A 21,801-nucleotide genomic window follows, 5' to 3' on the forward strand; every position below is an offset into this window, starting at 1 on the left:
GGGGTCCAAAAGGATCTAGAACCAATAAATCGCCCGAAGAACTCCAGAGTGAGCCAGTGGGAGCCAGGATCATCGCTAAGCAGGTGAGCCATGTGGCGTCTGTGCACAGAGTGCATGGCCAACCCTCCACCCATAAGCAAGCTTCGTGTTAGAAACCTGTCTCCTCGGTAAGCTGTGGTATTAAATGGAGTCAGTCTGCTTTCAGTGATAACACTGCTAACATCCTGAGTGCATTTCTTACTTTCATACTCTGCTTTTCAGTACTTCCGAAAGGATATCTATTTGTACTTAAAATTCTACTATATATCCGCCTCCAATTCTCTCTCACACTTACACATATGCACTTCTTAAATGACCTCATATTGACTTAACCAGATAATCTCCTAGAATACACACACAAACACACACACACACATACACAATTTGGAATTTTATTCTTGTAACTATAAAGTTATATAGATTCTTTATACCATACTAGTAAAATATTTCTGTTTGAGTTATAATCACAGTTTTGATGAATAAGCATTAAATATACAATTAACTTTCCTTTGACATTTGTCTTATTATGAGATGAAGGTGTCTCGATGAAAGGAATTATATAAATGTCCAAACTGTTTAGAACACTGAATGCTTTCACATCTTGGAGCAAGGAATCATAAGCTTCCAGATGAGTGAGAAATGTTTTCTTTTGTAAAGTGGAAGAATGGTGGATTTTGAAAATGGAAGCCAATAAAAATCACAAACAAAACAAGAGCATAGGTGCTGTCTCAGGCAAATCATTTTCAGGAAGGAACAGACATGGAAATGGAAGAACTGAACATTAATTTTCTTAAAAGTATTCTTGCCCTCATAACGCTTGGTGAGTCTTTTCATATGAACATGAACTGGCATACTCCAATTTGAATTCCACTGGCATGGTGGAGTCATGTACTCAACTAATATGGCTGTAGGTTAGGCAAACAAAAATAAAATAGAAATAAATAAGTTTGAAAGTATGGCTGAGCTCTGCTTGTCATTCCAACCATTGAATTTGTTCTGTAGACTCCTGGTTCTCAAATATGGTGTGCATTGGAACCTCCTGGGGAACTGTAAAAATACTGAAGCCTGGGTGCCACCCAGGCCTTCTGATAAATCTAGCAGGTGGTGCCCGGGCATTGAAATGTTAAAAAATCCATAGATTTTTCCAATGTGCAGTGAAATTTGAGACAAAACTCACATTAGGGAAGATGAAGTGAAACAAGAAACAGCAGTGCTTATTAAGGAAACCTTTGGGTAAAATGTGTCAATAATTTTAAGGATTTTTCTTCAAAACTGACAGAGGTGTGGAAATGACTGAATAAATGGTGTTACTGTGGGATGGCGATGTCTCAGAATAGCCTACAGAAACTAATTGGAGCCTATGAAGTAAAATTGCTTTAAAACAATTAGAGGAATTGATAAAATATTCTAGAGGACTATAAGCTAGATGCAAAATCATGAGTCCTGTATTTCATGAGCACTTTAAGAGACTTTCACAGGTAATTTTGTCTCTATATGACTTTTAAGTTTATTGAATTTTGAAATCCAAACTCCACCTCAACATGCAACTGCATGGTCAACTTTGTTTTCTGCCATTAATTTGATGCTTGCATATGAAAACATGCTTTAATTTAATTAAAAAATCAATTGTTTTAGAGACAAGATTTTCAGTAATATCTAGACTGTAAGCATTCTGATGAATTTACTTCTACTTTTTTGTATGCTTACTTATGCTTCCTCCATATTCTCTCAATTATATTTCTCATTTCTGTGTTAGTCCAGAGGAGCTCATATTGCTCTACATATTTTGACATCATCAAAACAATAATAGAAAGTAACATATGAAGAAGAACCACTAGTGATTACACATTGATGGACTTTTTTCCCTCGAGCCTTCTTCTTGGTACTTAATTTAGTCTGTAAGGAATTAAATTAAGCGTAGAATGCTGGTATCTTATTATGAAAGTAACCACACAGGTTGAGGACCCTTAGAGATCATTTCTCTGGAAAGTTTCCATTTATAGATGAGAAAAGTGTGTGTGTGTGTGTGTGTGTCTATCTTAAGGTCCTTTCCTTAGGTCCTCAACCTAGGCAGTCATATGCAGCCACGCACTGCATAACAACATTTTGGTCAAGGACAGACTGCACGTATGATGATGGTCCCATATGATCAGTACCATGTAGCCCAGGGATGCAGTAGACTATACCATCTAGGTTTGTTAGTTCATTCTATGATGTTCACACAGTGACAAAGTCACCTAATGATGCATTTCTCACAAGATATCTTCATTGTTAAGTGACTCATGACTGTAATAGCAAATGGGACCCAAGACACTAAAGTGTCAAAGTAAAATATGGTTAGGCTTTACTGAAACAGCTAAGAGTCTAGATTTGGGGGGAGATGGGAGATACTCAGAAACATTTGAAGTTAAGGTCACTGATAGACAAAGGGATGATAAAGACAGAAGGTCCTCTGCCCCATGTGTGGTGACTTTTCCCTTTACTTTCTTTTTCTAGACTGTGAGGAACATGGAGGATCCATTTTCTGTGCTAGGCTCAGGCTCACATATCTTTCTAATATTTTAAAAATAAATTTTGATTTGATTTGATTTTTTGGTGAGGAAGATTAGCCCTGAGCCAACATCTACTACCAATCTTCTTCTTCTTTTTTTATCCCCAAAGCCCCAATAAATAGTTGTAGGTCCTTTTAGTTCTTCTATGTGGGACACCACATCAGCATGGCTTCATGAGTGGTGTTTAGGTCCATTCCCAGAATCTCAACTGGTGAGCCCCAGGTTGGCAAAGTGGAGTGTGAGAAATTAACCACTATGCCACAGCGCTAGCCCCTAGTCATTTTTTAAACTTATGATAAATTTAATTTAAATCTAGTTTTGGGGAGACATTTTTATGAATCACTCTTCAGTTTTCTTTTCATCCACTGTTGTATAACTTGTATAGTTGGACATATAGTTATTAGAAAATTAAGCTGCATTCTTGGACAAAATTGAACTCAAATCTTGTTTTATTCCAGTTATCAGCTACAGGTGTGTTAATGAATTATGTAAACTGTTTTGAATTTCTTTATTCTTTAAATATCCATCTCAGTAGAGTGTTATGAAAATTAATGGAGACAGTCCATTTGAAGCATATCACACAGCATGTGACATATGGAAAAACATTCAATAGATGTTGGCTCTATTTTTCCTCTGAAAAGTTTACAACTAAATAAATTCAGAATTTATTAATGCACTCTTTACTAAATGTAATAAAAGTGGCTTCTTTTTTCAAGAAAAAAGATTCTTTTTTCAACTAATTTTATTGAGTTCATGATGGTTTATACCATTCTGTAGTTTAGGGTGTACATTATTATTTATCAATTTCTGAATACACTTCATTGTGATCTAACTTTTGTCTAATTTTGTTTATCACCATAGATATGTGCCCCTTCATCACTTTAGTGGGCCCCAACCTCCTTCCCCTCATAACCACTAATATGTTGTCTTTATCAATATATTTATCTTCCACATATGAGTGAAGTCATGCAGTGTTTGTCTTTCTCTGGGTTATTTCACTTAACCATATATCCTCAAGTTCCACTCACGTTGTAGCAAAGGGAATGATTTTGTCTTTCTTTATGGCTGAGTAATATTCCATTGTAACTATGTGCACACCCACACACACACACACACATATATATATATATATATATATATATATATATATCTCCATTCATCTATAGAAGGGTACTTGGGTTGCTTCTATATCTTGGTTATTGTGATGCTGCAATGAACATATGGGTGCATACATCTCTTTGGATCATTGATTTCAAGTTCTTTGGATAAATACCCAGTAGCGTGATAGCTGAATCACATGGTATTTCTACTTTTAATTTTTTTGGAAATCTCCACACTGTTTTCCATAGTGGCTGCACCAGTCTGCATTGCCATCAGCAGTGTATGAGGGTTCCCTTTTCTCCACATCCTCTCCAACATTTGTTGTTGTCTTGGTAATTATAGCCATTCTGACTTGTGTAAGTTGCTATCAGTATTCTTTTGATTTGCATTGCCCTAATAATTAGTGATATTGAACATCATTTCATGTGTATGTTGTCTATCTGTACATCTTCTTTGGAAAAATGTCTGTACATATCCTCTACTCATTTTTTGATCATTTTTTTTTTGTTACTGTTGAGTTGTATGAGTTATTTATATACATTGGAGATCAATCCCTTGTAAGATAAATGATTTGCAAATATTTTCTCCCAGATGGTGGGTTGTCTTTTCTTTTTGTTCCTGGTTTCCTTCCCTTTGCAGAAGCTTTTTAGTGTGATCTAGTCCCATTTGTTAACTTTTTCTTTTGTTTCCCTTGAAAAAGTAGATATGGTATTTGAAAGGATGTTGCTAAGACCAATGTTAAAAAGTGTGCTGCCTATATTTTCTTCTAGGAGTTTTACAATTTCAGGTCTTAAATTCAAATATTTAATATATTTTGAGCTATTTTTTGTGTATGGTGCAAGATAATGGTTTACTTTCATTCTGTTGCATGTGGCTGTACAGTTTTCCCAACACCTGTTTGTTGCATAGACTTTCCTTTCGCCAGTGTATGTTCTTGGCTCCTTCGTTGAAGATTAAGTGTCCACAGATGCACAGTTTTATTTCTGAGCTTTCACTTGTTCCACTGATCAGTCTGTCTGTTTTTGTGAAAGCACCATGCTGTTTTGATTACTGTAGGTTTGTAGTATATTTTGAAGTCAGGGATTGTGAGGCCTCCAGCTTTGTTCTTTGTTCTCAAGATTGCTTTGGCTATTTGGGGTCTTCTGTTGTTCCACATAAATTTTATGAATCTCTAACCTTTGTTCTATTTCTGTGAAGAATGCCATTCTGTTTTGATTCTGATTGGGATTGCATTGAATCTGTAGATTGTTTTAGGTAGTATGAACATTTTAACTATGTTTATTCTTCTGACCCATGAGCATGGAATATCTTTCCATTTCTTTATATCTGCTTCAATTTCTTTGAATAATGTCTTATAGTTTTCAGTGAACAGGATTTTCACCTCTTTGGTCAAGTTTATTCATAGATATTTTATTCTTTTAGTTGTGATTGTAAATGGAATTGAATTCTTGATTTCTCTTTCTGCTACTTCATTGTTAGTGTATAGAAATGCAACTAGTGTTTTCAAATTGGTTTTATACCTTGAAACTTTCCTGTAGTTGTTGGTTATTTCTAATAGTTTTCTGGTGTATTCTTTAGGGTTTTCTATATATAGAATCATGTCATCTGCAAACAGTGAGAGTTTCACTTCTTCCTTTCCAATATAGATTCTTTTCATTTCTTTTTCTTTTCTAATTGCTCTGGCTAAAAGCTCCAGTACTATGTTGAATACAAGTGGTGTGAGTGAGCACACTTGTCTTGTTCCTGTTCTCAGAGGGCTGGCTTTTACTTATTCACCATTAAGCATGATGCTGCCTGTGGGTTTGTCATATATGGCCTTTATTATGCTGAGATACTTTCTATACCCATTTTATTGAGAAGTTTTATCATAAATGGATGTTGGATCTACTCAAATGCTTTCTCTGCATCTATTGAGATGTCAAAGGATTCTTATTCCTATTTTGTTTATGTGGTGTATCAAATTGATTGATTTGCAGATGATGAACCATCCCTGAATCCCTGGAATAAATCCCACTTGATCATGGTGTATGATCCTTTTAATGTATTTGGTTTGCCAATATTTTGTTGAGGATTTTTGCGTCTGTGTTCATCAGCAATATTGGCCTGTAATTTTCCTTCTTTGTGTTGTCCTTATCCGGTTCAGGTATCAGGGTGATGTTGGCTTCATAAAATGAGTTAGGAAGCATTCCATCTTCTTTCATTTTTTGGAATAGTTTGAGAAGGATAGGTATTAAACCTTCTTTGAATGTTTGATAGAATTTTCCAGATAAACCATCTGGTCCTGGTCCTTTGTTTGTTGGGATGCTTTTCATTACCATTTCAATCTCTTATGATTGGTCTATTCAATTTCTCTATTTCTTCTTGATTCAGTTTTGGGAGTTAGAAAGAGTCTAAGAATTTACCCATTTCTTCTAGGTTATACAATTTATGGATACTTAGTTTTTCATATTATTCCCTTATAATCTTTTGTATTTCTGAAGAATCTGTTGTAATTTCTCCTCTTTCATTTCCAGTTTTATTTATTTGAGGCTTCTCTTTTTTTCGTAGTGAGTCTGGCTAAGTGTTTGTCAATTTTGTTTGTCTTCTCAAAGAACCAGCTCTTAGTTTCGTTAATCCTTTCTACTTTTTTTAGTCTCTATTTTATTTCTGCTCTGATTTTTATTATTTCCTCTTTGTGCTGACATTGGGCTTTGTTTATTCTTCTTTCTCTAGTTCTGTTAGGTGCATTTTATGATTACTTATATGAGATTTTTCTTCCTTGTTGAGGGGGATCTGTATTGCTATGAATTTCCCTCTTATGACAACTTTTGCTGCATCCAAAAGAGTTAGTATTGTATTTTCATTTTCATTTGTCTCCAGGTATTTTTTTTTTTTAAGATTTTATTTTTTCCTTTTTCTCCCCAAAGCCCCCCGGTACATAGTTGTGTATTCTTCGTTGTGGTTTCCTCTAGTTGTGGCATGTGGGACGCTGCCTCAGCATGGTCTGATGAGCAGTGCCATGTCCACGCGCAGGATTCGAACCGACGAAACACTGGGCCGCCTGCAGCGGAGCGAACTTAACCACTCGGCCACGGGGCCAGCCCCTGTCTCCAGGTATTTTTTAATTTCCTCTTTGATTTCTTCATTGATCCAATGGTTGTTCGATAGCATGTTGTTTAGTCTCCATATGTTTCCGACTTTCCCAGCTTTTTCTTGTAGTTGATTTCTAGTTTCATAGAACTGGGGTCAGAAAACATGGTTGTGATGATTTCAATCTTCTTAAATTTATTGAGGGTTGCCTTGTTTCCCAACATATGGTGTATCTTTGAGAATTATCCATGTGTACTTGAGAAGAATGTGTATTCTGCTGTGTTTGGATGGAATGCTGTCCATATATCTTTTAAGTACTTCTCATCAAGAGTTTCATTTAAATGTCCTATTTCCTTGTTGACTTTTTGTCTGGATGATCTGTCCATTGATATAAGTGGTGTTTAGGTCCCCTACTATTATTGTTTTGCTGTTAATTTCTCCCTTTAAGTCTGTTAATAATTTCTTTATGTACTATGGTGCTCTTGTGTTAGGTGCATATACATTAATGTGTTATGTTCTCTAGTTGGAAAGTCCATTTTATCATTATATACTGCCCTTCTTTTTAAGTTGAAGTCTGCATTGTCTGATATAAGTATGACAACACCTGCTTTCTTTTGTTTGCCATTATTTGGAGTGTCATTTTCCATCCCTTCACTCTAAGCCTATCATTGTCTTTAGAGCTGAGAAATCTTTCCTGCATGTAGCACATTGTTGGAGCTTGTTTTCTAACCCATCCAGCTACTTTGTGCCTTTTGATTGGAGAATTAAATCCATTTATATTTAGAGTGATTACTGATATATGAGGGCTTAATATTGTCTTTTTATCTCTTGTTTTCTGGTTGTTCTATGTTTCCATTGTTTCTCTTCCTTTTTATTTCTGACTGTCATTTAATTTTGGTTGCTTTCTGAGGAAGTTTTCTCACTTTTCTCCTTTTTTGTTAATTGTGACTCTGCTGATTTTCTGTTTAGTGGTTGCCATGAAGTTTGCATAAAAGACCTCATAGATGAAATAGTCCATTTTCTCATAGCCTCTTCTCCCCATTAACCTAAACAGATTCATTCCTTTTCCTCTCTCCTTCCGAGTTATTGTTATTAAAAATTATTCTGTTTTTAATGTTGTGAGTTTGTGACTAAGTTGAGGTGTTATCATTACTTTTGTTGCATTCTTTCCCTTTATAAGTTGTAATTGAGTCTTTGCTTCCTTGTTCTGATAGAGAGCTGCAGTTTTCTGATTATGTCTGTCTATTTATCTCCTTTTGCAGAGCTTTGTAGACTTTTGCCTTTCTGTTTCCATTGTGAGAGCATCTTTGTTATTTCTTGTAGGGGAGCTCTAGTGGCAACGAACTCCCTCAGATTCTGCTTATCTGAGAAAGCTTTTATTTCTCCATTGTGTCTGAAGGAAAGTTTCACTGGGTGCAGTATTTTTAGCTGAAATTTTGTGTCTTTCAATATTTTGAATATGTCATTCCATTCTCTCCTAGCTTGTAGAGTTTCTGCCAAGAAATCTGCTGAAAGCCTGATAGGATTTCCATTTTATTTTATTTTCCTCTTCCTTGCTGCTCTTTATACTTTTTCTTTGTCACTGACTTTTGACATTTTTACTATTATATGCTTTGGAAAAGGTCTTTTAGCATTGATGCAATTAGGCATTCTATTAGCTTCATTTATCTGTAAATCTGGACCATCCCCAGGTTTGGGAAGTTCTCAGCTATTATTTCTTTGAACAAGCTATCTGCTCCTTTCTCCCTCACTTCCCCATCCTGAAGACCTATAATCCTTATGTTGCTTTTCCTAATTGAGTCAGATACGTCTTGAAGAATTCCTTCATTTTTTAAAAATCTTAGTTTTGTCACCTCCCCCATCTCTAGAATGTCTATATTTTTATCCTCATAATTATTAATTCTTTCCTCCATAACATCAACTATGTTTCTTAAGGTTTCTAGATAATCTTTTATTTGATTAATTGTGCTTGTCATATCCAGAATTTCTGCTTTTTTTTTTTTAATAGTTTCAGTCTCTTTGGTGCAGAGATTCATTTTATTCCTGAGCTCACTGAATTGTCTTTCCATGCTCTCTTGTAAATCATTGAATTTCTTTATGACAGCTATTTTGAATTCTCTGTCATTTAGTTTGTAAATTTCTTTGTCTTCAGGATTGGATTCTGGAGAATTGTCATTTTCCTTCTGGTCTGAATTGTTGCTGCAGTTTCTCATGGTGTTTGATGAACCAATCTTTTGTTGGGACATTTGTGGTAGTGTTAGGTTGTATATTTGACCTATTACTTCTAGTTGGAAGCAAGAGCAGAGTTCTGCCCCAACCCTGTCTGCTGGAAGTGGTGGGGGTACAATGGGCACTATCCCCAGCCTGGGATGCATTCAAGCTCCTGAGTGGATGTGCTTGGTGGTCTTCCCCTCCCCACTGGGGAAGCAATCATGAGCAGGCTAAGGGCTGCCATCACCTCCTCCCCCAGCCACCCTGGTGCATGTCCTCACGTTGGGGCACTTTCACCAGGCTGGGAAGCATTCATGTGTATGCATAGGGCTACCAGGGGAGAGAAGGAATTGCTCATCATTCTCTGCCACTTCCTGGGGGGTCAGTCTAGCCAGCCTCAGGTATATAGATGTGTGTCTCTCAGGCATCCTGTTGTGCTTGTGGGCTTCCTCCATTGGTCAGTAAATGTCCATTTAGTTGTAGTTCAAAAGAGGGAGAGACAAAAGGAACAGCTCACTCCTCCATGTTTCTGACATCACCAAAAGATGATTATTTTAATAGGAGTAAAGAAAAGATTCCATTTAAAATATGGTCATAGACAAACTGACAAATAAATTTAAAAGAACTTATTGCTTTAAACATCACAGTAAAATGACTCCTCGGCTTTGTATTTTCATTTTATTGATTTAAGATGAAACACATCATGCTGCCAACCATTTCTAAAAGGCTATTACCCCATTGCCTGAAGCCAAATGAGATGGATCCTGGAACCAAAAACAATGTTAAAAAGAAGTGTAATAGTCCACATTTCTGAAGTACCTGCCCTATACTAGGAACAGTGTCTTTGATGTTTGTAATGTTATTTAATACTCACAATGAGGCCAAGAGAAAGAAACTATTATTGCCTTTTGCTGATGAGGAAACCAAGAGACAGAAATGTGAAATAATTTATTAATGACATTAGCTACTATGTGGAAAAGCTAAAATTGTTAGCCAAACTGTGTGAATGTAGACCCCATGTTCCTAAACACACACTTATGTAGGATAGGCAGTGAGTTATAATGGTGTGAATTGGCTCCAATGAAATAAATACAAGATATCAGATGTTGATTGATTATGTTGATCTATTTCAGTACTACCCGCACTTCTCACTATGGCTCAGAATTCAGATAAAGCCTCTCTTTCCAATTCTCTGTTTCTTTAATTATGAAGAAGAAGTGGTCAAACAGGATTCAGATCTCTCTTCTCTTTTACAATTCAACAACTCATAGGATAAAGCATACCTTTCACGTGGAAATCACTGAGAATGAAAAAGCTGGTGAGACATATTCTTGAGTGAATATGAGCACTCGAAGTGAGGAATTTGGCTCTGTCATTTATCAGCATTGTGAGTCTAGATAAGACACAACTCAAAGTCCCCTGATCTCTCCCTGTCCAATAAGTTTTCAGTTATTTCATATCCAAACACAACTTTTCTTTAATTCCTTTCAATGCAATTTTACTTCCTGGTTTCTCAAATTATAGATCAATGGATTTCACATGGGAATCACTAACACGTAAAACACGGAAACACATTTATTTGTGTTCAGACAATGGCTTGAATTGGGCAGTAGGTGCCTAAAAATGATTGTTCTTTAAAATATTGTGATGGAGTTCAGGAGAGAAGTACAGGTAGAAAAAAGCTTCCTATCTTCCTTCAGCAGAATGGATCCTCAGACCGGCAAACAGGATGAAGACTTAAGGAATTATCACAATCAGTAGAGAGCAAGGTGTATTGAACACAGCAATCATTAGTAACATCTGCTCTTTGATATGAGTGTCAGAACAGGCTAAAGCAATCAAGGGAACATCATCCAAGTAGAAGTGGCTGACTACAGGAGCCACAAAAAGACAAGTGGGATTTTGCCACTGTCTGGACAAGACCCATACTGAATCCATAAATATATGTGCCAACAATCATTCCGTAACAGAAATTTCTAGGCACGAGAATTACATAGAGTAAAGGGTTGCAGATGGCAACGTTCTGATTGTATGCCATGACTGCAAGTAATCACAGTTCTCAAACTGCAAATTTGATGATGCACAACACCTGAATGGCACACGAATAAACTGTTATACATTTAGCTTCAAACAGACAATGCACCAAGGTGCTTAGGGTGACAGATGAAGTAACAGAAAAATCAACAGAGGCCAGATGGTTCAGAAAAAAATACATGGGTGTGTGAAGCCAAGGACTGATTTGGATTTGCACAATCAAACCAAGATTATCCATGGCACTAGCTAAATAGATCACTAGGAATACACCAGAGAGAAAGCTTGAAGCTCTGGATCATTTGTGAGTCCCAAAAGTATAAACTTAGACACTGCTGAATGGTTGCCTTGGGCTATGGAACAGATTTGAACGTGTTTTTTTATATTTTAAGACCCTCCAGAGCACACATTCTGAGTGTTCTTGTCTCTACTGGCAATAATCAAGAAGATGTTAGGAGCTGGTCTTGACACACCATGATTTTATGTTGAACACAATCAAAGAAGAATCTTCATGTTACTTCTGGTTTCAGAATGAAGTGATTTGTTCTAGGCACAAACTCCAAAACATGAAATTCTGTGGAGATTTATAGAGAGAAAAATGGTATTTTGCCTAAAATTTTATATTATTGAATAATCCATTCCATATCTATTTTTATTAAGAAAAATAAGGATTGAGAGTTATTTGAACCCAGATAAAAATAATGTTTTAAATTGTTGGTACTTTAAAAATTATGACAATTCCTTTGAAAATTTTTAATTAAGAAATAATCAATTAAAAAATTTCTTTCAGAAGAAGTAATATGGGGTCATAAACAAAATTTTAAATACTGATTATCTCTATATCAAATATTCAGGATGATTTTTATTCTATTTTTCCCTCACCTACTTTGATTCCTACTTTTCCTTCAATTGTTATGTAGTTTTTGTGAATTAAAGGGAGGAAAAAACTCTTAGGAATGTGGATAGTCTTGCTTTTTTGGAAACAGGCATAACAGGATTAAAATACATTAAGTGATTCAGAAAATACATTTGTCATGAATATTCAAATGCAAAGCAGGAGAAGAAAAAAAATTCTAGGATGAGTTTGGAGAAATACAAAGGGGTTTCTGGCTAATTAACTGAGAGTAGCTTTCAATGATCTTTATTTGAGCAGAAAAGAGATAAATTTGATTTTATATTTTCACAATTTATCCCAGATTTTTATCCCAGATTATCTGTACATCAGCCCTATCAGTTGGCAATATAGCTATCATCTTCACTTTCAGATATGGAAAGTGAGGGTGAGAGCTTAAGCCCTCCTCTTGCTTCATGATTAGGGTGGGGTGAAGCAGAATAACTCATTAAACTAGCCCTTGATTCCCTAACCTCAATTCATAGTTTATGGAAATGCTCACCTTTCAGGGAGCAAGAACTTTCCCATTCACCAGAGATCAAGCAATTTTGGAAAGGCAATCTATGAGTTTGTCCATATGAAGTGCGTAGAGTGTTGCCTATCTTACACTTTGTGCTAAATATGTCAATTTTAGCTCTCAATAGTATTAATAGTATTTAGACTGGGGCTTACTTTGCAGACATTTGTGTGTAATCCCATCATACTGATGACTGTAGGAGGTTATTGTCTGCAATATTTTGAAGTGTTCTTCCATTGTCTCACTAACTTGTGATCTGAAATCAATGCCTCTCTGGGCTCTTATCCTTTCTAGTACTTATATTTCTCTGATGTATTGGAGCCTGTGTGGCTCTTCCTCTGATATCAGCAAACTCTCCAGTATCTTCGATCATTTAGTATCCTTTCCTCCAACTGAAACTTGGCTTCTTCTTGAGAACCTACTTCTCTCCAGATCACGACTCTTCGAGCTGCTCCATTTGAAACAAGTAAGACTCAGCAATTAGTAGGTGCTCCAAATATAACAAATAAATACAAAGTTTGTATTACTCCAAACTCTTTTTTGCTACCTCAATTACCTTGATATTTTCCTACCACATGCTGCCTTTGAGTAATCAACAACATAACCCAAAAGAGTCCAAGAGATCTTGAGGCAAACACTGGGAATGCCAACAATACATAACATTCATCGGTCTCCTTGAAACATTTTTCATGTTACATCATTTTAAGCAATTGCTGAACAAAATAAAGGTAATGATGTCTCACAAGCATGAACAATTATGGTTAATCTTTTGGGACCCAATTAGCTTAACAGGCAAGGAGGAATCACTTGAAATTTCAGATCACTCTACTGGACCCAAGTATAATAAAGAATTAATAACTAACAGCAAAGATTGTTTTAAAACATGGGGAAACAACTGAAAATATGTTTAACTATTTTTATTTACTTTTTATAATTTAGTATCGATTTTATTAAATTTTGAATTTTCGTAAGAGGTCACAGTATGCATCAGACTTTGCAAGGCTACCAAGTATTGATAAATTGCACCAAAGATCCAACCCTGCACCTGAAACTCAATATTCTCTCGAGCTGTAAGCAAATAATAATTAAACTATGAATTTCTTATCAACCTGGAGGTACATTTAGTTCAATCTTAGAAAATTGTTTGAAAGTTCTGTTCAAAGAGGAACATGATTTAAAATGAACTTCATTTTGTTTCCTGAAGTCTCTTGGAAAGCATTTAAAAGCATATAAATCACAGAGAAATTAACACTTGTTCTCTTCAGACTCTCCAACAAACTCTGTTTATCCCCATTCTACATGCATGTATGTATATAGTGATAACTAGAAAGGTATATAGATTTTAAAAATCACAAACGATTGCTCATTTAAAAAAGAACAAGTAATTAACTTTTATTGAATGTGGGCATTTAATCCTATGAATGCTGGTCTTAATTTTTATGTCATTCTGCCTAACAGAATTAAAACAATTGTAACAAAAAATGTTAAACATACATTGCACAGAAGCCTCCATATATTTTTTTTGTATTTTTATTTGCAACTATTCTGTAAAAATTATGCTGTGTGTGATTTTCCTTAAAGACTTGAAAGAAATTCAAGAAAGCTTGAAAGACATCTATCAACATGCAGACAGCTATGCGCCTCTGAGAATATGTGCATCAGTTTTAGAAAGCTATTTTAAACTTCTTCCTTGTGTCAAAATTGTAAAAGCTGTTTTCAGGATTTCTTCTTAGAGCTAATTTAACTTTTAATATAAATTGCAATTTATTCTGTGATCATTATTGTTTCAACTATCTATTGCAATACATAAAAATCCACCCCAAAACTTAGTGGCCTAAAGAAGCAACGAGTTATTAGCTTTCATGCTTCTGTGGGCTAATTAGGCAATCCTCCTTCATTTGGTGGCACCTGGGGCAGTAGGACAGTTGTAGGATCCAAGGCAATCTCAATCACATGACTGACAGCTGATGAGGCTGTCAGCTGGAGTGCTTTCTCTTATCCATGTGCTGTTTCCATGTGTCTAGCTTGGCCTTCCAAAAACATGGTGGTTAGCTCCCAACATTTAACATTCCCATGGAGAAAAAAAGAGTCTAGCCTTAGAAGTTGTACACATCAATTTTGAACATTCTGTTATATAAAGCAAGGCATGGGGCCAGATTTCATAAGGATGGTAACTATACAAGTGTGTGGCTATAGACAGAGGGATTCTTTTGGGTTATTTGGTAGTAATCTACCACAACAATGATCTTCTTGAATCTGCCCCAAGATATTTAAATAAAAACAAACAAACAAAAATTCAATGATACAGTGAATCGTTAGTCAATGTCTGAGAGTATTAAAGCACATGAATTTTGAATTCAGAAGCATTTGTCCCTACATCATACCTTTGCCATATACAAGCTATGTATTCTTGAATGGGTCACTTATCCTCTTTAAGATTCAGCTATTTATAAAGTGGGGATAATGCCCACCACGCAAGCTTACTATAATTATTTATCTTGAGAATAATATATATGGTAATATGGATCAATATACCTTATCTGCTTTATAATAATCATATTTAGTGATGGGACCAACTTGCCACTTTCTTATAAAGAGAAAGTTTTTTTTTTAATCTAGCAATAATTAAGAGTCTAACCTAAGTAAAAATCTTAGAAAAATTGTATCCCTAATTTGACATCAAATGTTTTACTCTATATGTTAAATAATCTCCTTACCCTTAGTTCCTCTGACGAAAAAGAGAAAATAAATAAATTATAGCAGACTTCTTCAGGGATATGTGAATGCCTGACTTCCAAAATTTGTCCGTGAACCAGGAAGACGTTATGCTAAGTGAAATAAGCCAGGCATAGAAAGACAAACGCTGCATAATCTCACTTATACGTGGAATCTAAAAATGTCAAACTCTCAGTAGAAGAGACTAGAATGGTTGCCAGAGGCTCAACAGGGATGAGAAAATAAGGAAATGTTTGTCAAGGGATACAAATTTTTAGTTATGCAAGATGAATAAATTCTGGAGATATAATGTACAGTCATGACATGTACATTATTCATGAAATTTGCTAAAGAGGTATATCTTACGTGTTCTTGGGAATAAAAGGAAGGAAGGAAGGGAGGGAGGGAGAGAGAGAGAGAGAGAATGAACAAAACAAAGAAAGAAGGAAAGAGAGAAATAAAGAAATAAAGAAAGAAGGAAGGAAGGAAAGAAAGAAGGAAAGAAAAATGGTAACTATGTGAGGTGATGAATATATTCATTAGCTTGATTGTGGCCATTAATTCACAATGTATACATATATCAAAACATCAAGTCACACACACTAAATATATACAGTTTGGGGTTTTTTTGTCAATTATACCTCAATAAAGATAAATTTTGACCATAGGAGCTTTAATCATCTGGATATTTCACAAAACATTATGTGAGTGATGCACAGTGATAGACTCTTGCTAAGTGTACTGATGAACTGTGACTGGCAAGATCCCTTGGTGCCTTAGTAACATGTAGGTGCCAAAAACTGGGAAGAAAAAGCCCACAGTGATTGTGAGTCCAATGGCTCCCTCTGTCCATTTGCTTTAAGTCAAGTGACAAGTGGGACGCTTTGTACAACCCCTCCAAATTAAAAGACACATTGTTGTCCCACAAATTCACTACAACTCAGAAATATGTATGGCACTTTTGAAAACACTTTGGGCTTGCCAGGCAGCATATACCCTTCTTGGCACTATAGCTCTGAGCCATTTATTGAGTATTTCAGCAGTCTGCCTAATTTGATGCAGTTCCAGAGAAAAAGTAGATTCTGCAAGTGATCTGATGATGCTAGAGATACCTGTATTGGAAAAGAATGATGTGTGAGTCTTTGGAAAGACCAAATCCACATCACTACATGGACCATGGAGCGAGACCTTCTGAGGAAGAAATATAATAGTTTTCTGTGTTCTACTGCGCCCCAGTAGAAACTAAGTGCTGCATGAAAAGACACCAAATGAAAATTCAGCATCAGCTATCTACTATGTGTTGAATGTTATGGGATCTACCAACACATCATTTTGAGCTGGCACAATAGCAATCCATTGTAAGTGTAAATGACTGATTTACAACCTGGGGGTTGCAATGGCACTAACAAATTATATGAACAAGTGGTCCAGATTTTTATGTCACTTATCCCTGATGCACAGACTCCTTTACATCAGTCCATGATGTGGTTTCATGGATTAGAGGTTCCAACTGAAGAATTCCATTTAAGATTTAGGCCTAGTGCAAAGAAGAGTTACCCCATTATGTAGGACATAGTCAGAAATGGACTTGTGCCACATTAAAGTCCCACTAAGAGGTGACACTGGAGGGCAGTGATGAAAGCAAATTGTCCTAGTGCAAATAACATTTGACCTTCCAATTCCCATGGAGAAAATTTGGCCTGAGGGATACAGTCATGCATCACATCATGATATTTTGGTCAGTGATGAACCGAATATATGATGGTGGTCCCAAAACATTAGTACCAAATAGCTTAGGTGTGTCCTACATTATAGCATCTACATTTGTGTAAGTACACTCTATGATGTTTGCACAATGATGATGCATTTCTCAGAATGAGCCCCCATCATTAAGTGACACATGACTGTACACTGATTCATTCATTCACTATTCACAGTGATAAGTCATGCTGGAAATTTGGTTAGGGGACTGGGAGTAGCAAGTCTCCAAGGACGTGGCATTCTGGGGCAGAGTATTTTAGGTGATGTACAAGTGGGCACAAAACATGCTGATTTAATTTTTAACTACTAAAGGGTAACTACAGCAGAAAAGGGTTGTGACATTGAGGAGGACTGGAGAAGCTATTGGATAGATAGTAGCCACCCTCTCTTCTCTTGCAATCCCAGGGCTCATGCAGTGACACCATGGACAGAGTAGCCACAGTGGCAGAAATGAAGCCTATATATACATGTATCCAATAACATAGCCTCCTTCTACTACTATCAACATTGAGTCTCCCATCTGTTAGAACCAGAGGCCTATGCCAAGTCCTACATATGGCACCATTTTTTTGAAAGACAAGCCAGAAATACAGTGATAAGCCGATTGTATCAGATCACTTCAATATTGGAGGGAAGCAATTTGTCCTTACAGAAATCAATAGGTGGAATAGCCATTTCCCTTCCAAACCTGCACTGTCTGAGGGAATATCACCTTCCTACAGCTTAAAGCATACATTATTTCTTAGACAGTAAACCACACAATATTTCTTGAAAAGAAGAAATACATTTTACAGCAATGTAGGTTTGGCATGACCATGGCATAGAATGAATGATCTCAATATGTATCTCATCACCAACCATCAGCTGGCTTGATAGGTGATCCAAATGGAATATCGACAGCTCAGCTAAGCCGACAGCTCAGCTAAGCCACCAGCTCAGAAAAGGACTTGTTGCATTGGAGCACTATCCTCCATGATTCACTGTAGGTCACAAACCAGTGGCAGTGTAGGTTATAGGCAATATAGTGTCTCCAAGAGAATGAAATCATGGGTCTGGAAATGAAGAAATTGTAGTAGGATTGGCCCTTCTCATAATTACACTCTGTGACCCAGTTTCTGAGTTTGTGCCTCGTATTCCTACAATATTAGGCTCTTCTGGGTTATAGGTTTAGGGTTCTGGAGGGCAAATATTTCCACAGGGTCTCAATTAGTGTTTTAACAAACTGGAATCTGTGACTACTTAATGCCAGTGGACCATCAGGCAAGGAAGGCATTCGCGTGCTGGCTAAGGGAATCAACTATGATTAAGAGAGGAAGTTAGGGCTGCCAACGCACAATGGGGCCAGAAAATAAATGTCTGGAAGACAGGAAATCACAGGGCATCTTTATAACGTCCATGCCCAGTGATAATGTCACTGTCAATGGGCAACTGTAAAAACTAGAAACTAACAAAGACAGGGCAATTACATTCTTACTAACAATGTAGAATAAAGTTTGTGTCACTCTACCCAGAAATAATCAGCAGAGTTAAGTGCTGGCTGATTGTGAGGGAAATCTAGAAGGGGTAATGCTTGAATCATCATATTCAGATGTTCAGCCCAGACGATTTGGTGGCTTCTTACAAAACTAAACACACTCTTACCATACAATACAACAATTGTGCCCCCCCCTTGTATTTAACGAAGGGAGTTGAAAACATGTCCACACAAAAACTTTCACTCAAATGTTTATAACACATTTATTTATAATTGTCCAAACATGGAACCAACCAAGACATCCTTCATTAGGTGAATGGATAAACTGTGGTACAGCCAGACAATGGAATATTATTCAGAGCTAAAAAGAAATGAGTTATCAAACCAGAGAAAGACACAGAAGAACCTTAAGTGCATATTGCTAAGTGAAAGAAGTCTATCGGAAAGGGCTACATACTGTATGATTACAACTCTATGACATTCTGGAAAAGACAAAATGATGTAGGTAATGAAAAGATCAGTGCCTGCCAGGGGTGGGGGTGGGGGAGGTAGAGATTAATAGACAGAGCACAGAGGATTTTTAGTGCAGTGAAAATACTCTGTATAAGATTTCAATGATAAATATGTCATTACACATTTTTCACAATCCGTAGAATGTATAACACCAAGAATGAACCCTAAGAAACTATGGACTTTGGGTAATTATGTGTCAATGTAAGTACATCCATGGTAACAAATGGACCACTCTGGGGAGTGATGTTGTTAACCAGCCAGCCATGTGTGTGAGGCAGCGGGCAGGTATGAGAAATGTCTGTACCTCCCTCTCAATTTTGCTGTAAACCTAAAACTGCTCTAAAAGCATATCTTAAAAAAATGTTCAACCATATCAATAGGGACATTGTCAAATGAGAATAAGGTCACTTTTCAGGCATTTTCCAGCCAAAACCCTTTAACGGAACATATTTTCCCTCAGTTCAACAATGAAAGAAAATATTACCTGATATTTGCAATAGTATTTTTATTGTCTGTCAAGACAGCTTAAAATTCTCAATATCATAGTGAAAGGAGATAAATTTGTGATTTTACGGTGCTTTATTCTTCATCTCTATTGCTGAAGAAGCTCACATTCAAAGAGAAGGAACGATTTTTATCGCTTTTTTTTTTATAAATCAACTATCAAATATTGAAATTCTTACTCTGTGTAAGTCAAAGCATCTTCCAGGAATCCTATGAAGGGATTTTCAAGGAAATAGAGGTCAGGAAACTGAGCCCCAGAGGACAGAGGGGCCTATGCTTCTGGCTCTGTACCACTGCATGAGACTTGATGTCCTAACTCCAGCCTTGGAAAAATTTCGCGCTGCTGGGTGCCCTGGCCAGATGATGCGCAGAAGAGGCCAGCGGGAGGCGGCGGGGCCCTGGGAGGACTCCAGGTGCCCTGCTGCCTCCACCCCAGCCCCTGCTGCCCCTGCCCCCCACCAGCCTGGCTCACCACACCTGCCTGGGGGTCCTTAGCGGGGCCGCCAGGTGATGCCCGCTGGGCGCCCAGGAAAGTGTGTCCTTTGCACTGAAGGGCAGTGGTGCGCCACACCTCCTTCTGGCCAGGAGACTTCACTCAAATGGATCCAGTCCTGCCTCCCAGTAAGAAGCCAGAAAGCTCGAGAATTATTGTCTCCAGCATGCTGAGTCAGTGCTACTAGGGCAGCTCTTTCTCCAGGGCCCTTCAGAAAAAAAAAATGACCTGGGCTTTTATCTGCCTTACATCAGGTTAGCGGAGGGGGCTGTGCAGGATGATGAGCTGACCCCAGGGCACTGGCTCCAGGAGAGCTGTGGGGGGGTGGGTCTTTAAGAGCGTCAGCCCCGCCCAGGACTCCCAGACCCTTCCAGGACCCCCATCCCCCACGCTCTCTGACACGCCCTACTTGAAAGGCAGAATCCCAACTGCAACCCCCCCTGTTCTTTAGGGGCCTCAGATTTACAGCTATCAAAGACTCTCAACCAAGCACCTGCCAGTAAATGTATCTACAAATGGATCTTGGAACAGTTTCTGTATTTTGCAAACACACCTGCTGGATAGAAAAGATCAGTGAGACACAATTTGTCATTGAATAAACGTTTTAGGGCAATAAGAGGAGTCAGGGTACTGGGAAAGGGCATTGTGGTGCATGGATCCGGTATAGACAAAATCTAACTCAGGCTTTGGAAAAGACACATTATCAGCCAAGCTTACAGTGTTCAATACACCTCCCTGTCTCCTCAGGTGCATCAAATCACATCAGGCCCACACATCTTACCCGGCAGTGCCTTCAAGAGAACTGGAGCCTGTCTGCGAGTTCCTCCAGGAGTGACACCAAACAGAGTGCAGGGTCTGAGCTGGGGGCTGTTTCCCGGAGTCTGGCCATTGCCAGTCACTCCCATTGGAATGACAGCAGCCATGAGGAATGGTCTCACCAGCTGCTGGATAGGGACTGAGAGCGAGCCATCATGCAGATCCTCGGTGGTCAGTGGAGACCCCAAGGAGGAACACAACTATAGCAATGCCAAATCCTCCACCGCTGGGAGCTCCTTGCTGCCCAGTGACTCAGTCTCCTCCTCCTTGGCCCATGGCCACCATGAGTTTGCCATCACGGGGAGTCAGGAGGGCAGCAAGGGAGGCTTCTGGAGCCCCAAAAGCCACAGCGAGAGAGGAGGATGACAGGACACACAGCCCTAAGGAGACCAAGGATGTTCTGTGTGACAGCAGCTGTGCATCCTGGGGCAAGAAGCACCAGCACTTAACCAAGGCGAGGAAGGTTCCCAGGGACACGCTGCCCCTCAAAAAGAGAAGCCCAGAGACGCCCCTGAGAGTGATGACAGGAGATGAAAGAGGCAGCGGGGCCGCTCCTGAACTGGGCAGGGATTTGGTCCTGTGTGGATAACGTCACCCACAGGGCAGTAAAGCAGCCCAAAGAGTAAAAGGAAACCACAAAAGATTGAAGTCACTGATTTGTTTTCAACTTCCAGCCATTTGGTTTCAGCACGGCAGGAGATTTCTAATGATTTATGACAATATCAGCAATTTATTATTATCTGGTTTGATTTTCTTTCTTTTCATCCCTTTTTTAAAAAAATTGCACCCTTCCTTTGTTTTGGACCCTTAAGAATTCTATTTTTAAAGGAGATTGAAGCCATAGAACTTATATTGACACTCAACTGTTTTATGAAAGCTTTTCAATATCTGAAGACAAAACTGAAAAACCCAGAATGAACATAGCTTCCCCCAGCATGTCAGAAGCACGTGGCTGAGTCTGCAGGGATGTCAACGGTAATGCCACGGGATACACACTCAGCACCCAGAAGGCACGTGTGCAAAGCAACCGTCCATCAGGCCCAATGCCAAGGTTCAATAGGTCAGGATGTCCACACAGTTGGGTTCACTGAGTGACTCTGCATAACGCAATTG

At 37.9% G+C, this 21,801-nt stretch overlaps 2 pseudogenes; one reads left to right on the forward strand and one right to left on the reverse strand.

The window, feature by feature from the left end:
• Window positions 1-10,421: 10,421 nt before the first annotated feature.
• Window positions 10,422-11,413, reverse strand: LOC124240686 (olfactory receptor 5AL1-like; annotated as a pseudogene).
• Window positions 11,414-19,978: 8,565 nt separating this feature from the next.
• Window positions 19,979-21,335, forward strand: LOC124240684 (forkhead box protein N3-like; annotated as a pseudogene).
• Window positions 21,336-21,801: the final 466 nt, after the last annotated feature.

This window comes from Equus quagga, chromosome 6 (assembly GCF_021613505.1).
Source record: "Equus quagga isolate Etosha38 chromosome 6, UCLA_HA_Equagga_1.0, whole genome shotgun sequence".
Lineage (NCBI taxonomy): Eukaryota > Metazoa > Chordata > Mammalia > Perissodactyla > Equidae > Equus > Equus quagga.